General features: G+C 42.5%; 1 long non-coding RNA gene across 1 annotated transcript in view; it reads right to left on the bottom strand.

The window, feature by feature from the left end:
- The window catches only part of LOC118387992 (uncharacterized), a 60691-nt gene that overhangs the window by 35879 nt on the left and 1759 nt on the right, over positions 1 to 23053 (bottom strand). The window lies entirely within an intron of this gene.

Below are 23053 nucleotides of genomic sequence, written 5' to 3'. Positions count from 1 at the left end.
CTGCTTCCTTGGATTCCGCTCCAGACCTACTTACCCAACCCCAACTCCTCTCGCTCCAGCCTCAGCCTCAGAACCTGGCTTCCTGCAACCCGCCCATGCTTCCCCTGGCCTGCACCCCATCTTTCACCAGTTTTTCAATTTTTCAATATCCCAGTCTCCTCGTCTGAGTCTGCTCTTGGGTTCACCTGCTCCGCTCCATGTAACACATCCATTAGACACACACACACAATCAAAAACAGTGTTTAGGCAAAACCCAGCTGCATCGACACAGCAGGTAGTGTGTACAGTCAGAGACTGGGCCAATCCACCAGAAAGCTTCTAAGACAGAGAGCGGCCCACTCCATCCAACTCAGGGATGGATTATTGCGACTGGAATGGAGCAGATGTTCTTTTCAATTGAGCGGATGAGACACTTCTATAGCTCACCACTTTACATGGTAGTACCCTGCAGGCAGGCCTCCTTTCAGCACAACCATCAATTGTTTTTGATAGAGTGTTTTGTCGACGACCTCCGTCAGTCAGGGCATTAAAAATGCCATGGCGTTTCCTGGGGCCTGGGGAGTGGAGGGAGAAGGAGGAAAAGAAAAGGGGGGTGTTATTGTAAATAGAAATAGATTAGAAAAAAGCACCAGAGACTTTCAGAGCAGATGATGCCTCTGGAATGCTCCTTAGGCAGACACGGATTACAGGGAAGAAAGCCATGGGATGTTGCAGAGTGGGCATGTGAATGATTTGTCTGTTGAATCTCATTTACAATTACTGTGTGTGTGTGACAGAGTGTGTGAGTGGAAGACTTAGCAGTGGGGCGACCAACGGCCCATCATACACAGAGATCCTAGCGTGCTGATCTAAAGGATTGAGAGGACGGTGACAGGGAGGAACAGCGCTATACACCCCACACAAACCACACATACACCACCTGCAAAGGCTTAGGTAGAACCAACAGCCATTCCATTAGCAAGCCCACATGACCAAATCAGACATAGGGACAAACAGACTGATAGACACCTGACACCTGCAGTGAGCCAGAAACAACCAGCAGCCATTACATTAGCACACCCCCAGGCGCAAAACACAAGACTGATAGAAATATACAGAGACTGACAGACTGGTAAGGCAGAGCCTAGTAGAGACAAACGGATACAAACAAACAGTCTTCATAGAACAAACTCTGAACCAAAACAAAAGCCCTGACTCCAAAAGGACATTTCTTAAAAGTCACACAATTCAGGGCAGGTCACCTATACAAAACCCATTCAACTAGCGCTTCTAGTTTGAGGTGTAAGGAAGTTTGAGTTGTTCTGCTGCTGACGACTCAGATTGAGACAGTTTCTCCCCATCCTACACAGTTGCTACTATGCTTGCAAACGACACCGCTTGCATATTCATTCTTTAGGCGTGTTGAGAGTGAGATTCTATTAACAGTTGTGTGGTGTTTTTTAGTTGCTTTCTGAGTCATTAGTGTGGAGGTGGCTGGTAATGAACATGTCCCCGGTTCTGGATGAAGTCGTCCAGAGAACGACAGACGGTGGTGACATGTCTCACCCGGGAACAGCTCCTTCTGTACTGACTCTCATTATCCTCTCATCTGTCAGACACACACACATCATAGAGAGAGATAGGATAAAGTGAGAGGTAAGAAAGAGATAAAGAGAGGGGAGATAAGGAGAGGGGGATTGAGAGAGAAGGACAGGGAAAAAGAGGGGGACAGAAAGAAGGAACACAGACACAGGTGCTAAAACAACAGAGAAGCAATCTTAGTCTTAATGATCCTTCTGTAACGATGCATCATTCTACCGTCTCCCTCCTGATCACAGCCACGATCATTACATCATTATCACCACCATCATTATCATCATCCCCACCATTACCACCACTGTTATTATCTTTCATCTGCCTCACTTTAGAATAATGTGACCCAATCACAGCACTTCCATCTCCATGTTGGTCTATATTAATAAATAAAATTGCCTTGCTCCTTAGTACTGTAGGGTGCAGTCAGAGCATCACAGCTCACAAGGACAAAGTTATCATCTTTTACAGAGGTCGGTTTATGTGTCACGTCCCATTCTACTGTAACCAAGAACATCCTATTTCACGAGTGTGCCAAATTCACCATGTTGTCTCATCTGAGCAGCATGTAGAATGCTGCTCCTCTGTGTCTTTAATAATAATGGCGTTTATCTCATTAGAGAGCTCTTCACACCACACATAATAACCCTGTGGGCCGCGTAGCGTCACAGCTCTGGAGCTCGGGGCTTTAATTAAGACTTGGTGTTATGTGAGTCCCACTGCCCTCTTTCTTTCTTTCCTCTCACATTCTCTCGTTCTCTCTCTCAGTTATACACTTATCTGTGTCCTACTATGAGTACTGATTTGTTGTGTCATGTCACAAGAGCATTGCCGAAATATGTTCAAAAGTTTGTAAAGAGGGGAAAGGGGGATGGAGCCGGAAAGAGGGGGAGGAAAGAAGGAACGAAGGAAAGAGTATTCCCCACAAGGCCTAATCATCAACGCCTTCTGAATAAAGTGATGACGCAATATTACACCATGTGGAACTGACAAAATGAGACAGTGTGACAACTTCTGCCCCAAAACCCCTGTAAAATGGCACCCACTACAACCATGACAGATCCAGTGAATCTGAACCATCTGAACATCAAAGACAGGGGGACAAAATGGTGCAAGAAACCTTCATTTTACTTCCTGATGAAGAACAAACAGAGGATGGCAGCCTGCTCTCTGTCAGTGTTGCCAGATCGCAGGGCCATCTGTGAGGAGAGGGGTACAGCTGGCCCTCTCTGCCTCTATACCCACACTGATCGCTACTCTCAGGCTCTGCCGTGCATCATCTTGAAGGGTGTGTTGGGGGAGAAGGGGGCCAACTAACAGCTGTTGCAATCAGACAGCTAACAGGTAAGTGTCTGCCCGCTTTAGCCTGTCTGCCCGCTTTAGCCTGTCTGCCTCACTGCCTGAGATCCTGATTAGTGTGTCTGCATTCTCAATGAGCCACAGAACCAGCATGGGCAAGACAGTGTCTCTACTCAGAACAGGCTTTGAACAGGCTCAGGCTAAATTAATCGTCTAATGTCCTCTGGGATACAGCATCCGTTTTTTTGTGTCCGATCTTCTGACACCTGATTAGCTACGTCCCCTGGTTGCTGCCAGCCGGGCTCCACTCTGATAGGACTGTCTGGCCTGGTGCACCAAGGCTGCTCCTCTCACTGGGATTCAACTACAACATTCATTAGATGAGGCAAACTTTGGAACTCACTCACATGCGCCACACAGACAAGCCTGTTCCACACAGGCAAACATGCAAATGCCCACAAACACATGCAAGCATGCCCGGCCGGGCGCAGACACACACAGACACACACACTCTTCCAAAAAAAGTACTTTCCATGGCTTCCATCTGTCTGATCCACTCTGTCTTTATCCCTCTCTTTTCATCACACTCTCATATGTATGGAAAGAGACTAAACAAATGGAATGGAGTTCACACTGTGATTATGAATAACTAATGGCATCGAATCCATGCCTATCACTGCTTATTTTCTCTCCTGCACCTGCAGAGCTGGAGAATACTGGCCTGCATGCTCTCATCTCGTCTAGACAGAACTGAGACAGACAGACGGGCATGTCAAAGTGATAGGAAAGGAGGCCTGTCATGTTCAACAGTATGTGGCGAGTGGTGAGAGATGGCCCTCCTGTTGTGGAGCTCCTCCTCTCCCCTCCATGGGACTCAGCAGGCAGTATCTCAGTCTCCACCAGCGTACCTCTTCATGGGCAATTTATAGACTATCTTCCTTTTTTGTCTGTGTGTGTATGTGTGTGTGTGTGTAGTGTTTGTGGTGTGTCTGTCCCACATCACTGATTGTTTTTCCTCTAAAGAGAAAAACAATCAATTCCATTTTACAGCATACATGTTATTTGCTCTCCCACTTTATTCCTAATGGAACACAAAAAAAATACTTGTTATTCAGAGATGCATTTATTGTTCCTCAGCAGGAATTCCCGTACCACAGTTATAGATATTATGTCATTTCAATGGAATTCTCCAGATAATAGAAGAAATACAGTACTATATTGAATTCCATTGGAAAACTGAACTCTGGGGACCCACATGATAAAAGCACTTACAGTAAAAAAATGTTAGTTTCTGTTTAACCCTGAGCTATTTTGAGGCTACAACAGAAGGGTTAACCATTGGATATACACAGTTGATCTTAGTGGAATGCACATTGAAATCTTGGTAATTCAATGAAAGCACAGTTTCTGCCTCAATGCAGACCTACTGGTCAAGCTATGTCCACGGATCCATGCTGTGTGCCTGGGTGACATCTGCACATGAATATACAGTAGGTCCTTGTGAGTCGTGCTAGAGAAGGTGATTGATACAGTCCTGTTCTTCAAGAACAATGGAGCTTCCGTCTCTCCTGAAGAGCCTAGTAGGGGTTAAGTTGTTTAATTAGGTGGGTTTATTAATACTAATCATTATGGCTGCTTTGTTTCGGGTCCTTGACCTTGTCCATGTGACAGAGTAGAGCCCACTTCACTGGGCAGCTGAGGACACAACACACACACTACACCATACACTCAGGCCTCACGTCAATCAGAACAATAACACACACATGGAGGACTAGTGGCAGGAGCTTAGCGGTTAGGAGCATTGTGCCAATAACCGAAAGGTCAATGATTCAAATCCCTGAGCAGGCAGAGTGGAAAAATATGCCTTTCTGATCTTGAATAAGGCAGTTAACACCCAACAATTGCTCCCCGGGCACTGATGAAGTTGATTAAGAAAGCCCCCTGCACCTCTCTGATTCAGAGGGGTTGGGATAAATCCTTTTCCCCTTGCCTACACCCACGTGCAGGACATCACAAACCACTGAAAAGGCCCCTGTTTTGAAGAGGACCATGTGAAAACTAGGACAGCTCAAAAACCACATGGAATCTGAAAATAATGTGTACATCACAGGATAGAAGACAATTTGTAGAAGACAGCTAGATTTTTGAAGTGGAACATCACTTCCATCGACTTCACGCTGAAATCAATAGCACAGGGGGTATAGCGCTGTTTACAAACACTATACAAATGCTGCTACTTGGAATAACCTATAGGACTACATGTTGGTTAGATGAGAACTGGCTTATACAGTTGAAGTCTGCAGTTTACATACACTTAGGTTGGAGTCGTTAAAACTAATTTTTCAACCACTCCACAAATTTCTTGTTAACCAACTATAGTTTTAGCAAGTCGGTTAGGACATATACTTTGTGCATGACATGACACAAGTCATTTTACCAACAATTGTTTACAGACAGGTTATTTCACTGTATCACAATTCCAGTGGGTCAGAAGATTACATACACTAAGTTGACTGTGCCTTTAAACAGCTTGGAAATCTAGCTGTCTTCTATCAGAAGCTTTAGAAGCTTCTGATAGGCTAAATGACATAATTTGAGTCAATTGGAGGTGTACATGTGGATGTATTTCAAGGCCTATCTTCAAACTCAGTGTCTCTCTGCTTGACATCATGGGAAAATCAAGAGAAATCAGCCAAGACCTCCACAAGCCAAGACCTCCATCAGCCAAGACCTCCATCAAGAGAAAAACTGTAGACCTCCACAAGTCTGGTTAATCTTTGGGAGCAATTTCCAAACACCTGAAGGTACCACGTTCCACGTCTGTCTCCTAGACATGAATGTACTTTGGTGCGAAAAGTGCAAATCAATAACAGAACAACATCAAAGGACCTTGTGAAGATGCTGGAGGAAACAGGTACAAAAGTATCTATAGCCATAGGAAAACGAGTCCTATCTCGACATAACCTGAAAGGCCGCTCAGCAAGGAAGAAGCCACTGCTCCAAAACCGCCATAAAAAAGCCAGACTACGGTTTGCAACTGCACATGGGGACAAAGATCGTACTTTTTGGAGAAATGTCCTCTGGTATGATGAAACAAAAATAGACATGTTTGGCCATAATGACCATCGTTATGTTTGGAGGAAAAAGGGGGAGGCTTGCAAGCTGAACACCATCCCAACCGTGAAGCACGGGGGTGGCAGCATCATGTTGTGGGGGTGCTTTGCTGCAGGAGGGACTGGTGCACTTCACAAAATAGATGGCAACATGAGAAAGGAAAATTATGTGGATATATTGAAGCAACATCTCAAGACATCAGTCAGGAAGTTAAAGCTTGGTCGCAAATGGGTCTTCCAAATGAACAATGACCCCAAACATACTTCCAAAGTTGTGGCAAAATCGCTTAAGGACAACAAAGTCAAGGTATTAGAGTGGCCATCACAAAGCCCTGACCGCAATCCCATAGAAGATTTGTGGGCAGAACTGAAAAAGCATGTGCGAGCAAGGAGGCCTTACAAATCTGACTGGGCCAAAATTCACCCTTATTGTGGGAAGCTTGTGGAAGGCTACCTGAAACGTTTGACAATTTAAAGGCAATCCTACCAAATACTAATTGAGTGTATGCAAACTTCTGACCCACTAGGAATGTGATGAAAGAAATAAAAGCTGAAATAAATCACTCTCTCTACCATTATAATGACATTTCACATTCTTAAAATAAAGTGGCGATCCTAATTGACCAATGACAGGGAATTGTTACTAGGATTATATGTCAGGAATTGTGAAAAACGGAGTTTAAATGTATTTGGCTAAGGTGTATGTAAATTTCTGACTTCAACTGTATCTATATATTGAAATGTTGAATGTTGATTTCGGGAGGCTACCATCAAGCAAAAGGGAACAGACCACTTTTCCTATTAACTTACACTGTAAATGAATCACGACCCAGAATAGGACATAAACAGTAACAATGGTTGGCTGCTATTTAAATTATTGCTTGACTGTCAAATCCATGTATTGGTGTGTGGCCAGCAACTTTTATAGAGAGACCGCCCAGAATTTTTCGTGCCATTTAGCGGCTCTTTTTGAACAGATCTTTTTTGGTGAGCTTGGGGAGCGCGTGCATTCTGGTCTACGCTCATTTTTATCAGTGTGATAAAAATAATACTTTTGGGGTTTTACAATGTAGTTTCTAGGTGTTACTAAAAATCATTGTTCTAGGTCATTTTTTAAAATCATTTTGAATGAATAGCCGTTTGAGAACCAAATGAGCCTGCTCTTTTAAGTGAAGAAAGCCAAATGAGCCAACTCTCCAAAAAGACTCAGAAGCACTACCACTTGCAGGACATCACAGCCCACTGAAAAGGCACCTGTCTTGGAGATGACCACAGGTAATTATAGGTCATTGTGGGAAGGGGGAAGGACAATAACATACAAAACTGAGTGGCAGTGCAAGCAAATTATGATATTGAACTGCATTGCTCGGCTTAAAACTTGTTGTTAGAAACAAAATATAAAAAATATGTCTCTGCATGTTCATTCAATATGTGAATCCTAGGTTGCTCCATCCACAGAAAGAAGTGGAGGAAAAGGAGGAGGAAGGACTGTGCCAGTATGGCAGCAGAGGCGAGGGGGTTTGTGAGGTGTGTCCCCTACCACACAAACACATTCACTGGAGCCAGTGCAGTAGGCAGGCTGGCGTGAAGAAAATACAGTTTCCGTCATATCCGGATGACTGAAGCATGAAGAACATTTCCAAAGGGAGCTCAGTGATGATGTCATAGACGAGGCATGGAATCCAAGCCTGGGGAACTAGGCCTGCTTTCCAGCAAGACTCCTGACAACGAATGGCAGGTGTGGCGACTCGATATGCAAGCCTGGGCATTTAGCGCCTGTCTTCCTACTTAACCAACACATTTTGCAGATAAAACTCAGTGACCCATTGACGCTAAAGATGTACTGTTCTGTGCCAACACATTACCCTCAAAATCCAATCCAGTGCAATTCCATGGAACTCATTTCATGCTGGGAGTACAGTAGCTAGATTACGTTTTATGGAGTTTCAGAACACTTGTCATGGAATCAGCTTAGGGAAAATCACTGGGAAAGGTGCTAATGACATGGCGGGAGGTGAAACATTGTTAATAAAGAGAGGCCCGAGAGAATACACAGGCCTGATACCAAGAAGAGAGTGTGTGTGTGTGTGTGTGTGTGTGTGTGTGTGTGTGTGTGTGTGTGTGTGTGTGTGTGTGTGTGTGTGTGTGTGTGTGTGTGTGTGTGTGTGTGTGTGTGTGTGTGTGTGTGTGTCTGCATGCGTGCGTCTGCATGCGTGCGTGTGTGTGTCAGCTACGGCAGGGCCCACATGCACGCCCAAGGAAAAACATGCACAGGCACACAAACAAGCACACACACACACCCTTCTACTGTGTCAAGTTAACAAGAATCCATGGAGAGGTTTCACATTGCTAATGAGGGTGAGAGCACACAATGATATATTGAAAATTAAGTCTGGTATCTTCACAGTAAAAACTAACTGACTTCATGAAATCATGCGCAGGAGAATAAAAAAAGGGCACCCTAAGAACCAAAAAACATCCATCAACCACAATGACTTGTTGAGCAATTATTACAAGAAGAGGGGAAAGCAGGACAATCTGATGAGTAAAGTATTTAGCAAAACCTTTTTGAAGTATAATAATTGCTTCACTTATTAACAATAACCAACACAATTCCAGTCAAAATAGAAGATTGTAAGAAGCACTGTAGCCTACCATTACTATATCCTACCCAACTCCACTTGTTGCCACTATCATGCATCCCATTGGTTTTCAAACACTTTGACTCGCAACCACCAAAAAGGAGTGGTATAAAACTTGCGAATTCCACCCATCAAGGTGTGCACACGTGACCATGCGCTCACAACCACTGTGTGAGAGCTTGGGACTATAAGGTTCTATCTGCAAAAAGATGATTCTGAGATAATTGGCTTTACATTCTTTTCTCATTCTTTTGAACTTAACAACATGAATTGGGGTATAGTGTAGGTAGAGAACATTTAACAGAACAAGGCTCTGTCAATAACTACATTTGGACAAAAATGCATATAGAACCTTATAGTCTGTCATTTTTATCATAGGTACACTTTAACTGTGAGAGACGGAATCTAAAAGAAAAATCCAGAAAATCACATTGTATGATTTTTAAGTAATTAATTAGCATTTTATTGCATGACATAAGTATTTGATACATCAGAAAAGCAGAACCTAATATTAGGTAGCCTATTGTTCTGGCAAATATGAGTCAGTAGTAGATTTCTAAACTGTATTTTATATGGATGATACAATTATAAATATATATATTATTTATTTAATTAACCTTTATTTAACTAGGCAATGATAAACGTAGGCCAAACTTAGTTTTTGCCAGGTGAAACTGCAGGAAATAAAACAAGTTCTTTCTGCTCATTAATCCAGATATGCACACCGCCTCTCATTGGTCAACAATCACGAAATGCAACTTTTTGGTTCTGAAGCATAGAATAAAACATTTTGGGGGAAATTATACCACCACCAAAGAGTGCACTTTGTAGACTGGAAGGGCAAAGGGGCATATAATAACACACCCAGAGGGCATTAGATTGTATAACAGCAGGGTGAATACATTGATCCCCCAACCCCAAGTAAAGTGTCCATCTGTTCCCAGTCTAAGGATAAATCACCTTTTTCACTGGTGATGGAACAGTGTACTGGCTCCTCTGTTCTCTCACAGCCTAATGGACACCTAGAAAAAGGGCTTTAAGCACAACTGTTATTACTGCCTCAGTCTGACATTTCCCTGACTGGGACTGAAAGGCTGTGGAAATATCAACGTAATTTGCCTGGGTAGACTGCCTGAGGTAAAAACAGACCAGAGGACATTTTTTTACTGGTAACTTCATTAAATTAGAAAAAGACTCTCTTTCATACCCAGACGTCAGATGCCTGCTGATCTACTATAAGTCCTGTGAATGCACTGTTACCATAGATAAACTTGAAAAAAACTCAGTTTGTACTAGCACAACTCAGTCCCTAAAGAGTTGAGAAATTGAGAGCAGCCCTCACAGCATCCTTCAAAGGAATCTCTCCCCAGACAGTTTACAACAGGGACACATACAGTATAAATGACTAATTGAATTGCTACGGCAATGATTTGACAACAAAAGGCAATGTGGCGAGTGGCGGACGCCTGTCATCTTGTGTTACTGTAACCCGTCTGAGAAAAGGTCCTAGCCAGAGCCATTGCACAGCCCAAACATGGCCCACTGTCAAGTCCAATGAACAGGCTGTCACAAACACAACAGAGAGGACTCAGCATAAAGAGAGATTGGAGTTTTGGCAGGGACCGTATACACACGGCAGACTCCGATGGCTTTTGACAAAGCTGGCATCTCGTAAAGGGAATGCGACATGGGGCAATTTGTGTTGGTGTCTCTGCTTAGGCTGCTATTCTGTAGTTGTACCAATGTAACTGTGATGTTCCGACACATTATAATGGACTTGGCATTCCTGGTTGGATGCTTTCCGGAATATTTGTTGCTGTTAGTGTTTTTTATCAGCACTCCCCAACAACTCTCTGCAGGTATGGTATTCAACTGTCAGTTATGCAATATTAGTTTCCTAAAGGCTCGCTGCACACCATTGAAATGGTGTGGGAATGATAAACCATAATGTACAGTGCCTTCAGAAAGTGTTCAAACCACTTTTTCCACATTTTGATATGTTACAGACTGAATTTAAAATAGATTCAATTGAGATTTTCTGTTGCTGGCCTACATAATGTCAAAGTGGAATTGTGTCTTTTAAATGTTAATTAAATGAATTAAAAATGAAAAGCTGAAATGTGTTGAGTCAATAAGTTTTCAACCCCTTTGCCTCAATAAGTTCAGGAGTAAAACTGTGCTTAACAAGTCACATAATACGTTGCATGGACTCACTCTGTGTGCAATAATAGTGTTTAACATGATTTTGGAATAATCATGTGCAAATATTGTACAATCTACGTATGCAATGATTTTAGAGACTTTACCCGGAAAGACTCGGCTGTAATCGCTGCCAAAAGTGATTCTAACATGTTTTGACCCAGGGGTGTGAATACTTATGTAAATTCAATATTTCTGCATTTCATTTTCAATACATTTGCCAACATTTCAAAAAACAAGTTTTCACTTTGTCATTATGAGGTATTGTGTGTAGATGGGTGAGAAAAACGTTTTAATCCATTTTCAATTTAGGCTGTAACCTAGCAAAATGTGGAATAAGTCAAGGGGTATGAATACTTTCTGAAGGCACTGTACATATTCATAGACTACTAAAAACAAATAAAATTAACAAATAAACAATTATATTAGACAGTGTTTTGGCCTGAAACATTTTATTAGTTCATTACGATTATAATTGAAACAGTAAGCAATTAGTCTTGTGTAAAGTAAACAATAATTTACATTATTGTTGATTTTAGACACAGATTGTGTGTGTGTGTATATGTGTGTGTGAAATTGTGCGTGACTTCCCCCATTAGTCTGAGATGGAGGGAGGTGCTGCCTAGAAGCAGAAGCTATGTGACGGGCTAAGACTGAGACCACTTGTTTTTAACTTATTTTTGTTGTAGTTCCAAGCCTTGCCCCCAGGTGCCTGTCAAATACATCAAAACAGAATACAGATTTAAAGAATGATGATAACAATGAAAATGAAGAAGGAAATGCGCAGCATAGTAATCTCGTACAGTAATGAATACCAAAAGGAAAATAGTGTGCCTGCCGACCAAGGTCGTTGGAATATTGGAATTATTCTGGATTAGAACGAGAACCAGAGCACAGAGTCCGTATTCTAATAGTGTTAACATACTGTTTTAGCCAGCGGCCAGACACTTACTTGGGTGATACTTTATTATTTCTGTTGTGCTCTTCATATAGTATACAGGTAAACAGTTCCAGGCGATTCAAAGGAGACACTGTCTCTGTCTATTAGGGTGGGGAGCCAGGGACTTTTATTGAACCTTCACTCTGGATGTAAGCCATACTGTTGGGGCTGAGATCAAAATACAAAATGATGAACAACTCTCCTATCTTCATCCCCCTGTTTATTAGTCATATACATAGCATGTACTGTATGGCGAAAACTGAACAGTAAACCAGAGCCTATGGCTCAATGGGGACTTAGAAGTGTACACACTGCCACCAACAGGTCGTTAGAGGTAACACCTCAGTGACACAGTCCTCATACTTTTTCTCATTATTCAAATGTCAAAGACGGCTTACTAAAGAGCCAATTGAAGTGGTTGACATTATTCTCTACCCCCTCTAATTCAGGAGTGGACCCCTCCATTCTGTCTGCTATGAAAATGCACATTTCATCTTCTCATTTCACCGGGGCCCCTCAGGGGTGGGACACAAAGGAGATAGCTAAAGGCAAAATGAATAATAGATGTGAGAGGACAATCAGACATAATTAAAGATAGAGATGAGATTAGAAAGGTAGAGATGTCAAAGAGAGGGACGATGAGGATGATCAGCGGTGCCTCTCTGGGACCTGTACTAATATCTGCCTGGTCCCAATCACTGTCTGATGAGAGAGAGCGGAGAGATAGATAGGGAGAGAGGTAGAGAAGGGGGGGGGGCAAAGAGATCTAAGGACACTGGTTGCTGGAGCTACACTGCACGTTGCACTGTGCAACTGATGTGTGGGATCTCTAAATATAGTCTATTGTTCTGAACACACCTTTGATCTGATTTATTTTTGTTTCATGTCATGTTCAGGTTGTATGGTCATGTGTGGAAACCAATGGAAACATGGTATGGTAAATTATCCACATTGCTGTAGTTGTTTGAGGGATCCGATGGAAAACTACGTCTGTTTTCTGTTTTCAACCAGAACAGAGAGAATTAGAGGTAAAGAGTAGAGTAGAGTAGAGTAGAGTAGAGTAGAGTAGAGTAGAGTAGAGTAGAGTAGAGTAGAGTAGAGTAGAGTAGAGTAGAGTAGAGTAGAGTAGAGTAGAGGATGGGAGATCTGATACTTATAGCTCACGGACATGCATCTATAGTACATCACAGCAGAGCCCCACTTATACAATCCATTTGAGTTCCCATTTGAGTTCCGAGTTGATTATGACACTACATGCAGTAGGCCTAACTGTGGTCGGCCACAGCTCACTGGCAAAATACTCTGTGGCTTTACTGTGCCACTAAACGTCTACACAACAAAACATGTAAATATTCAACAACAGCTTCATAATAAACACTTATTAGTACTTATCCAATGCATAGCATGGTTACTTAGAGTTTTATAAAGGTTTATAGTCATATAAAAATAATCCTTTTGAGAGTGATTCTTTTCGATTTATTTATCATTGTTTTCTGCTTTGATTTCCCCCAAAAGAGAAAAGAAGAAATTATGTCATGGCTTTGGTTACATCTTGCATAAACACAGCTCTCTGCCTTGTAATTAGGCAACCTTAGTGCAGGGAGCGATCAGGGCATTGGTATGGACAGAGAGGACGAGGCTGCCCACTAATTATAGCCTCACCGGGGCAGAGTAAAGCACCAAAGCTTCAGGCTATGATCACATGGCTGAGTCAAAGCAGAGGCGGGGTGTGTTTCAGGGTGTGCATGGGGGGGGGGCAGGAACACACAGGCCTAGAGGTAGATGCTGAGAAGTATCTGAAGGAGACAGCATCTAAACAAGAATAATAAAATATTTACCAACAAGGGTAAAATAAAAAGTAACACAATAAGAATAACGAGGCTATATACAGGGGGCACCGGTACAGAGTCAGTGTGCAGGGGTACAGGCTCGTTGAGGTAATCTGTACATGTAGGTGGGGGCTAAGTCACTATGCATAGGTAACAAACAAACAGCGAGTAGCAGGAGTGTACGGGGGGGTCAATGTAAATTGTCCAGTGGTGATTTTTATGAATTGTTCAGCAGTCTAATGGCTTGGGGGTAGAAGGTAAAGGCTGTTGAGAAGCCTTTTGGTCCTAGACTTGGTGCCGCTTGCCATGCGGTAGCAAAGAGAACAGTCTATAACTTGGGTGACTGGAGTCTCTGACAATGTTATGGGCTTTCCTCTGACATGACTAGTACGTAAGTCTTGGATGGCAGGAAACTTGGCCCCAGTGATGTACTGGGCCGTTCGCACTACCATCTGTAGCGCTTTACGGTCAGATGCCGAGCAGTTGCCATACCAGGCGGTGATGCAACCGGTCATCATGCTCTCGATGGTGCAGCTGTAGAACCTTTTGACGATCTGGGGGCCCATGCCAAATCTTTTCAGTCTCCTGAGGGGGAAAAGGTGTTGTCGTGCCCTCTTCACAACTGTCTTGGTATGTTTGGACCATGATAGTTCATTGGTGATGTGGACAACAAGGAACTTGAAACTCTCGACCTGCTCCACTACATCCCCGTCAATGTTAATGGGGGCCTATTCGGACAGCCTTTTCCTGTAGTCCACAATCAGCTCCTTTGTCTTGCTCACATTGAGGGAGAGGTTGTTGTCCTGGTACCACACTGCCAGTTCTCTGACCTCCCTATAGGCCGTCTCATTTTTGTCGGTGATCAGGCCTACCACTGTTCTGTCGTCAGCAAACTTAATAATGGTGTTGGAGTGTTTGGCCACGCAGTCGTGGGTGAACAGAGAATACACTAAGTACACACCACTGAGGGGCCCCAGTGTTAAGGATCAGCGTGGCAGACGTGTTGTTGCCTACTCTTACCAGCTGGTGGCAGCTCCACAGGTAGTCCAGGATCCAGTTGCAGAGGGAGGTGTTAAGTCCCAGGGTCCTTGGCTTAGTGATGAGCTTCGTGAAAATAAGTGAGACAAATGAGAAAAACACACTGTAGCCTACAGAGAGAAACTCAAAGAGTAAAGCAGATTAAGTTAAATGCAAAAGGTTATTTCATTTCTTACTGACTGATGGAGAAAAGAAAAGCAGGCCAGAAAACTACTGAAGACAAGAAATTGATTGACAATGGAAAGGCTGTGGGGATCTATCGGATTGGAAATAAAGTAATTAACTGCTATAGGCTCTCTTCACTGTATGATGCTCCTTCCTACCGTATTGCGTCACAAACAATCAATTTGAGTTCCCATCTTAGTTCCGAGTTGATTATGACAGACTCTAATGAACAAAGCAATGTGTATTAGTTGAGTGGCCCATAGGGTTAAGAACCATCTGTCCAGCTTGATCTCATAGACTAGACGTAACATAGAAAATGAAAATCCGGGATACTCAAATGTGTATGATATGTTTGGTATGGTTACATCAGACAGAATGTCAGTAAAGGAAAAACCAAAAGGAGGGTGATTGGTCAAGGTGGATGGGTAGGCAATAACGCAATCGTCTAGCAACCCAAAGGTTGTGTGTTCGAATCTCATCATGGACAAATTTAGCATTTTAGCTAATTAGCAATTACTTACCACTTAACCCTTCCCCTTCCCCTAATCTTAACCTTAAACCCTTTAACCCAGCGTTTCCCAAACTCAGGCCAGGGGACTTTAGTTTAGTTTTTTGCCTTAGCACTACTCAGCTTATTTGAATCAACTGTGTAGTACTGAGGCAAAAAACCAAAACGTTCACCCCTTGGGGTCCCCAGGACCGAGTTTGGGAAATGCTGCTTTAACCCACATCCTAACCCTAACCTTATTTATAACTTTAACCCCTTTGCAAATAAATTCATTTAAAAAATCCTACAATGTGATTTTCTGGATTTTTTTTTCTCATTTTGTCTGTCATAGTTGAAGTGTACCTATGATGAAAATTACAGGCCTCTCTCATCTTTTTAAGTGGGAGAACATGCATAATTGGTGGCTGACTAAATACTTTTTTGCCCCACTGTACATATGAGATGAGTAATGTAGGGTATATAAACATTATATAAAGTGGCATTGTTTAAAGTGGCTAGTGAAACATTTATTATATACATTTTTACATTATTAAAGTGGCTAGAGATGAGTCAGTATATTGGAAGCAGCCACTCAATGTTAGTGATGGCTGTTTAACAGTCTGATGGCCTTGAGATAGAACCTGTTTTTTAGTCTCTCGGTCCCCGCTTTGATGCACCTGTACTGACCTCGCCTTCTGGATGATAGCGGGGTGAACAGGCAGTTGATCTGGTGGTTGTTTTCCATCTATGATATTTTTGGTCTTCCTGTAACATCGGGTGGTGTAGGTGTCCTGGAGGGCAGGTAGTTTGCCCCCGGAAATAAGTTGTGCAGACCTCACTACCCTCTGGAGAGACTTACGGTTGTGGGCGGAGCAGTTGCCGTACCAGGCGGTGATACAGCCCGACAGGATGCTCTCGATTGTGCATCTGTTAAAGTTTGTGAGGGTTTTTGGTGACAAGCCAAATTTCTTTAGCCTCCTGAGTTTGAAGAGGCCCTGCTGGGCCTTCTTCACAACACTGTCTGTGTGAGTGGACCATTTATGAATTGCAATTCGTAACATATCATACAAATTATAATTTGTAATATATCATACAAATTATAAGTTGTAATATATCATACAAATTATAAGTTGTAATATATCATACAAATTGTAATTTGTAACATATCATGTGAAATGGATGATGGACATCCACAAATGTATGCATACCATACGAAATGTAACATATTATACTAATTTGAGTGTCCTGGATTTTCATTAACTATGTTACATCTACCCCTGAGTACAGGTTGCTCTATCAGCATTGCTGTTGTTCTTGAAAAGCTATATTTCCAACCACTAATACCGTGAACGGCAACCAATTTTCCACATAATGAAGTACATCCACTTGAGTGTCGATATATAGGGAAAGCAAATCAAATCTTTGTTGTGTTCAGCAGGCACGCTTGTCCCTGTAGGAATGCTGTGCTGATGTGCTATTTCAGTTCCCATTACCGAACCCTCACAAATTTTCAAGTGAGAGAGTTTTGAAGTTTGAAGTTTGAATTCTTTTTAAAGATTTAACAAATATTTTGTTGAAGAGACGTCACTGTGTTCCGATGGAAATTAAACCCGTGCCTCCGCTTGCATGTTTCTAGTTAGGCCACACTGCCACTGGGAAAAGGGACCCTCTCATCAAACGTTTTAATTCTTACAATTGGATATGCATGACATTTGGTGGTGGGAAACCAAAATGATTGGAACCATTCCTGCAATTTCTACAGTATACTTTATTACGAACATTGTTTCTCTCCATGCACACACTCATACACATGGGAGAGTTGTTGCGGGGGAGGCGGAGCATTAATACACAGTATGTAACTTATCAAAAGACAATAGGACTGTGGTATTCCAATTGTATGACCTTTATCACGTGTAGAACAATGCTTTACTGAACTTAAAGTTTAGTGCACGTCACGCTGTTTCTGATGACTTAGTGGTTGTAAATCTGTGGTGACAGCTATGTGGCTGCATGTGAGTGCCTGAGAACCAAGCGGCTGCCACATCGCTGCCTGCCTCCTTGCCTGCCTGCCTCCATGCCTCACTGACTCCATTCATCACTGCCCCCTCCATCCCTGCTTTCCTCCATCCCTGCATCCCTCCATCTTTGCCTCCCTCCTTGTCTGCCTGCCTACTTTCCTCCTTGACTCCATTCATCACTGCCCCCTCCATCCCTGCTTTCCTCCATCCCTGCATCCCTCCATCTTTGCCTCCCTCCTTGTCTGCCTGCCTACTTGCCTCCTTGACTCCCTCCCTCCTCCTGCCTCACGTGGAATTCAGTGAACTTCACCCTGAGACAACATCATTGTGCACATTATGAAGAACGCAGTGACCTTGATACCCTATATTTACTGTGCATACACACGCACAAACATGCATGCACAGTTGCACACACACACACACACACACACACACACACACACACACACACACACACACACACACACACACAGACACAGAGAATCACACAGAGAAGCACACACTGTCCGTGTGTAGCCTAAGGCTAGGAAAGGAAGTTTAGCACAGAGAACATTTTTGATCCTCAAAGTCATCTAATGTCTGTCTAGGTTCCAAAAAAAGACAAAATTATATTTGATGAGGACACACGATAGACCAAAGCAAACAACAGCAATTATAGTGATCACTGCTTGCTTAACGCTATGCTTCACTGCTCATAAAAAAGTAGAGACGCGAACTGTTCAAACAAGCCTGCCATCTAGTGGTCAACATGTATAACAGCATGACGACATCAACAGAAGAGGAACTCAGACACTATCAGTAGGTATGCTCTGACCAGGGTCCTGACTATCTGTGGTCATTAAAATAAGTGCAATTTGTACAAAGCCCCCAAATAAGTGCAAACCAAAAGTGTCCTGACCAGATACCTGACTTAGGTTTCATTCCATTATGGCCACTCAACCCTTCCCAATTTACATCAGACAATCTATCCCTCAGGTCATTTTTATAATGACAATGGTAATAACATATTATCCTGATTACAGGGCTAACACACTGCCTGTCTGATGGTAGCCACTAGCCAGTGCAGCGCAAGATGCAGACTATAATGGTTGAGAAAGGAATCAGCCAAAATGGCCAGACATTAGCCTCCCCCTTCATTCACATGATACACAATGTTTTTTCTAAGGGCCAGTGGGACAACTGTTCCAGCTGCACACCATCATAATGGCCAGTCGTGGTCTAGAATACCACAGTACCTTTCCGGCTCACACCTCAATCACTCTGGTACCCCAGAGGAAGGTGCTTAGCACCTCTAGCTTCCATAATACCCAGCTGTGAAAAAGGATCAATCATAGAGCCATGCATCTAAGCCTCTGTGGATGAGGGTTTCTGCGTAGAAAAAGGGTAATGTAGTGTAAGTAATGCTTTAAGATCTACAGGATCATTCTCCATGCTTTTCATTTGGAGCTGCGGACCATCGCCAGCAAACTGAGCAGAATACTAGAGAGACTTTGAGCAAAGAGATGTGTTTAATGAGATTAAGGGCAACATTTTCACAGGGGGTTAATCCCCGTCTTCTGTATTATCACATGTTCAATTCCCCAAAGCAAGCCTACCACACGGCTTGGATCTAATATCATTTTCCATTATTAATTGAGTTGGAGATATAGGCCCCTTTTAAAACAAAGCTCACCACCACACTTTATTTCTACTCTATCAAGGAATATTTTGAAATCATTTGAACCGTTTACCAAGGTTCTCTTGTGGTCACTAATTTACCTTATCCTAAGGTCCTATTTATAAGGAATTGGAGGTCTTAACCTACAGTCCATCATGCAAGAGAACCACGCATCTCTTGATTCTGTGAAAAGACCCACATTCCCTAATCTGAAGTACTTACAAACATTTCTATAGATACATTGGCATGAGTGTCAGCGTAATTTCTCTGAAACAGCCCCAAAACATAAGAAAATCAGTAGCAGGTGGCATTTGCAAGCATGGATGGTGATCTTCTGGCTTTATGAAGGACTCACTTGATTGTCCTGAACTGAACTGAAAACATGACAAACAGTAATCTCAATCATGGTTGCAAACAATTCAAATCAAATTAACCATTATTAACCAAATTAACCATTATAGGTCATACACATATAATCTAAGTAGGAATGAATTAAGACTATATACATATGGAGGAGCGATGTCAGAGCAGAAACAAACCAAAATATTGTAGAATAGTATAGAAAACAGTATATACAGTGCCTTGCGAAAGTATTCGGCCCCCTTGAACTTTGCGACCTTTTGCCACATTTCAGGCTTCAAACATAAAGATATAAAACTGTATTTTTTTGTGAAGAATCAACAACAAGTGGGACACAATCATGAAGTGGAACAACATTTATTGGATATTTCAAACTTTTTTAACAAATCAAAAACTGAAAAATTGGGCGTGGAAAATGATTCAGCCCCCTTAAGTTAATACTTTGTAGCGCCACCTTTTGCTGCGATTACAGCTGTAAGTTGCTTGGGGTATGTCTCTATCAGTTTTGCACATTGAGAGACTGACATTTTATCCCATTCCTCCTTGCAAAACAGCTCGAGCTCTGAGGTTGGATGGAGAGCATTTGTGAGTGTCCAATAAGGGTCTGACAACCTCATATTCATTAACACTATTCATTTCAAATCCCCCTCCCTTGGCAGCCACCCGACTAGTAGATGAGGCCTTTTGATTGCCTCTCTAGCACTGAATGGAATTGTAGCCTTTCAGTGAATCACTTTCACAAAACATTCCTCTGTGGAATGTAGCAACACCAAAGTCCAGTTTCCACATCAAGATTCCTGTATTTTGAGAGAGAAAATAGCATGACCTTTGAGGAGGCCTCTGTGATTTAGTCAATACACTTGATATCACTGGCGTAGATGAGCAATGACTAGGCCTGGGAATTGTCAGGGACCGCACGATACGATATTATCATGGTACTTAGGTGCCGATACGATATGTATTGCGGTTCTCAAGATTCTCACCATTTTATATGTATTGTGTTTCAAAACTGAGCGATTCCATGGTTCAAACATATTCCTCACGATATGTCTGCTGTAGAGGGACAAGAGAGAGAGCCATGAGAAAACGAGTTTTGATCAGACATGGAAATAAAAATGCTGAAAATGGGCTTCCTATTTCAAAAGAAGACAGAGAACAAGCTTTGAAGGAAAAATTCTGGAGCTTTTGTGCAGGTACAATCAATTATTGAAAAAATAGTTAGCATCTATTAGGCCCATTCAACACCTCACTGTCCTCAACTGTGTGTCTGATAGCTCGCAGGCCTCGCTGCTCCAGACTGTATATTTTTTTTCAGGGTTTGAATTCAAATGAATCTCCGCTGGGTGAGTTGCTTCTCCCAGGGCTTTGTATTGGGAAAATGCAGGCCACATGGAGAACATCAGAGGTCTTGAGGAGAGAAAATACATATTGGAAAGACTTCAAGCCTGCATTCTGGAGAGCGAGCAGAGATAGAAAGGCACGTCGCTGAGTCACAGCTGCACTACTCAACAGTGGATACATCAAGATGTCACACAGTTCTTCCTGGGAAGGAGAGGCGGACCAAAACGCAGCGTGGTTATTTTTATACATCTTTAATAAAGATGATAACTTGGACAATGTATAATACAAGATAAGAACAGTGGAAAAACCAAAAGAGCCCTATCTGGTACAACAAAGACAGGAACAATCACCCACAAAACCCAACACCAAACAGGCTACCTAAATATGGTTCCAATTCAGAGACAATGACTAACACCTGCCTCTGATTGAGAACCCTATCAGGCCAAACACAGAAACAGACAAACTAGACACACAACATAGAATGCCCACTCAGATCACACTCTGACCAACCAAAACATAGAAACATACAAAGCAAACTATGGTCAGGGTGTGACACAAGACAAGTATTAAGTAGGAAGGGAGAGGGATATGGTGATGGTGATGTGGAGGATAAGACTGGATCACACAAGATGTTACTTCACCAGGTCTCAGTGACAGTCAGAGCTTTCTGAGATACTGACTGTGGGATGTTACGAAAATATGCAGGTTCTCAAATGATGAGTAACCTTGTATAAGAGAGGAAACACACCTGAACAATTGATGGCCAAATGCCTCGGACCAGAATATCACAGAAAACAGCCACAGTTCGCTTGCACCCAACAATGCATATTTACAGTATTTGTAGCCAGCCACATTGCAATCTTCTAACACTTTTTTTCTAAGAGTGACAGAGATTTTAATAATGAGAAGTGGCCTTTTTCTCTGAAGGACTCCCAGGGGTACTCTTATAAGCATTAACATAAAGGAAAGTATTTTGTTCAACGTATCACATATAATGATAATACCTACTTAGTTTAATGTAGCGTGTGTATTGATTATTCATTTAGCATACCATGTTAAACGATAATACGTGTTTGAGTTAATGTACCGTATCAAAAAGGATAACGCTAATGCCATTGGGGATATTCTCTGTATGACTTCACAACATGAAGGTGTTCGGCAGCAAAGGGATTTAAATTGCAACAGAAATATGTGCTTGAATGAGAAATATCATTACTGGCTTCATCCATCCATTCATTATGATCTAAAAAACACTGACACCCTGTGTAGAGCCCTGCACAGGCATGCATTTCAAGCCCGAGCCCTACCTATGTGTCACGAATCCCGCCGAAGATGGTGCCTCTTCCTGTTTGGGCGGCGCTCGGAGGTCGTTGTCACCGGCCTACTAGCTGCCACCGATTCCCTTTTTCTGTTTCATTTAGTGTTGTCTGATGAGTGTCGTGGAATTATCAGAATTTGTTGGTAACATTTGTAAGATGTTTAATGTTCATCAAATGTGTCTAAGTTACTTCTCATAAGAATATATTTTGTTGTACTATAGAGGTGGCCATTGGCAGTTATCTGTTCTATGTCAGGACTAAGTTGCATGGGCCACATGAGAGGGGAGAGGTCAAAGTGTCATCATGTGTAAACATATCTTTTACTCCCTACTTTTCCCAGTGGGGAAAGGAGGGGTTGCAGTGTCTGGAATCATTCTATGCTCCCTCTAATGTTGTTTCTATCTTAACCTATAGACTCACCTCCTATCCGTGAGTTTGTCCAGGAGTTTGTGTTTAGAGTGGGTTGTATATAAATGACAATTTGATATATGCCTGTTGATATGGAGGATTTGATTGATGGTTCTGGGGTTTGGGAAAGGAGACAGAGCTGAACGATGAGTTATGTCTATGCTGTCTGACTATGGGTGTCTTTGCTATTAAAGGAACTCAGTTGCATTGTAAGGGGACTCTCAGAAAATTCACTGAGGAGACAGTGGATTATCTGAGAGTCACAGGATTGTGATAAGAGCTCATATAATTAAAGATGGACTTTTATAACTAACTCTGACGTGTGTGTGTGGTTTGCTCCCATGATTAGGTAAATAGAGGACATTTCCACGACATGAGTTGCACCTGTTTCTTGTTTGGGTTTTGGTTTTGGGCTATTTAAACCCAGTAGGCCCGCCGGCTTATGTGCAGGCTTGTTTTTCTGTTATTGGTGTATGTATATTTTGTGGATTTTATTTCCCAAACCGTTTCGTCCTGTTTGTTTTGGACTGGGTCTTTTAGCGCCCGTGTGTATGGCATTGACCGACACACTGTTGTTTGGGAATAAATAGCCACGTATCAAACGAGCCTGCTCTCTGCGCCTGTCTCCTCCACCCACTACTTCCAGACGTCCTGACACTATGCCGA

Source organism: Oncorhynchus keta, chromosome 13, assembly GCF_023373465.1.
Source record: "Oncorhynchus keta strain PuntledgeMale-10-30-2019 chromosome 13, Oket_V2, whole genome shotgun sequence".
Taxonomy (NCBI): Eukaryota; Metazoa; Chordata; class Actinopteri; order Salmoniformes; family Salmonidae; genus Oncorhynchus; species Oncorhynchus keta.
This window is presented reverse-complemented; position numbering and strand designations above follow the sequence as displayed.